The following is a 1,359-nucleotide window of genomic DNA, read 5'->3' as shown; positions in this document are numbered from 1 at the left end:
TGTAGGTATGTATGTAGGTATGTATGTAGGCATGTATGCATGTGTATTGGTGTGTCGGTGTGTCAGGTGTGCAAGAAAAAAGGGTATTTTTATATCATGGGTTTTATGAATTTTCTTCTTTTATTCTTTTATAGTTATTAATTAATGACCTATATGTGCTGATGACTAAATTAATTTCCTTTGTTGGATCAATAAAATGTTATGAGTTATGAGTTATGAGTTATGAGTTATGAGTTATGCAGTGACGTCGACAAATTTCAATTCGCACTGAAAGTGGTTGTAGAAAGCAAAGAGCTTGTTTGAATGACATTCACTGAATTATCAGCAAAACGAGCATTCCGTTTCATCGATTCCAAACGTCAAACAAGTCGCGTAAGGCGAAAATACAACATTTAGTCAAGTAGCTGTCGAACTCACAGAATAAAACTGAACGCAATGCCATTTTTCAGCAAGACCGTATACTCGTAGCATCGTCAGTCCACCGCTCATGGCAAAGGCAGTGAAATTGACAAGAAGAGCGGGGTAGTAATTGCGCTAAGAAGGATAGCACGCTTTTCTGTACCTCTCTTTGTTTTAACTTTCTGAGCGTGTTTTTAATCCAAACATATCATATCTATATGTTTTTGGAATCAGGAACCGACAAGGAATAAGATGAAAGTGTTTTTAAATTGATTTCGACAATTTAATTTTGATAATAATTTTTATATATTTAATTTCCAGAGCTTGTTTTTAATCCAAATATAACATTTTGATATGTTTTTGGAATCAGAAAATGATGGAGAATAAGATGAACGTAAATTTGGATCGTTTTATAAATTTTTATTTTTTTTTACAATTTTCAGATTTTTAATGACCAAAGTCATTAATTAATTTTTAAGCCACCAAGCTGAAATGCAATATCGAAGTCCGGGCTTTGTCGAAGATTACTTGACCAAAATTTCAACCAATTTGGTTGAAAAATGAGGGCGTGACAGTGCCGCCTCAACTTTCACGAAAAGCCGGATATGACGTCATCAAAGACATTTATCAAAAAAATGAAAAAAACGTTCGGGGATTTTATACCCAGGAACTCTCATGTCAAATTTCATAAAGATCGGTCCAGTAGTTTAGTCTGAATCGCTCTACACACACACACAGACACACACACACACACACACGCACGCACGCACGCACATACACCACGACCCTCGTCTCGATTCTCCCCTCTACGTTAAAACATTTAGTCAAAACTTGACTAAATGTAAAAACCCAAGTCGTTTGGAAAAGTTTCGTAGCAGAATTGATGTATCCACGTAAAAGAATTCACATATTGACTGGTTCGAATGCCGATAAGGACATTATAAAGTTGTTCTCAAACAA

The 1,359-nt window shown here is 35.3% G+C and overlaps 1 protein-coding gene across 1 annotated transcript in view; it reads left to right on the top strand.

The window, feature by feature from the left end:
* Window positions 1-1,248: 1,248 nt before the first annotated feature.
* LOC138954456 (uncharacterized) overlaps window positions 1,249-1,359 on the top strand; it is a 6,645-nt gene continuing 6,534 nt past the window's right edge. The window contains exon 1 of the mRNA XM_070326301.1: window positions 1,249-1,359. This exon is cut by the window's right edge and continues 873 nt beyond it. The gene's annotated coding sequence lies outside the window, so the exon portion shown is untranslated.

The sequence above is a fragment of the Littorina saxatilis genome, unplaced genomic scaffold, assembly GCF_037325665.1.
Source record: "Littorina saxatilis isolate snail1 unplaced genomic scaffold, US_GU_Lsax_2.0 scaffold_1012, whole genome shotgun sequence".
Classification (NCBI taxonomy): Eukaryota; Metazoa; Mollusca; class Gastropoda; order Littorinimorpha; family Littorinidae; genus Littorina; species Littorina saxatilis.
This window is presented reverse-complemented; position numbering and strand designations above follow the sequence as displayed.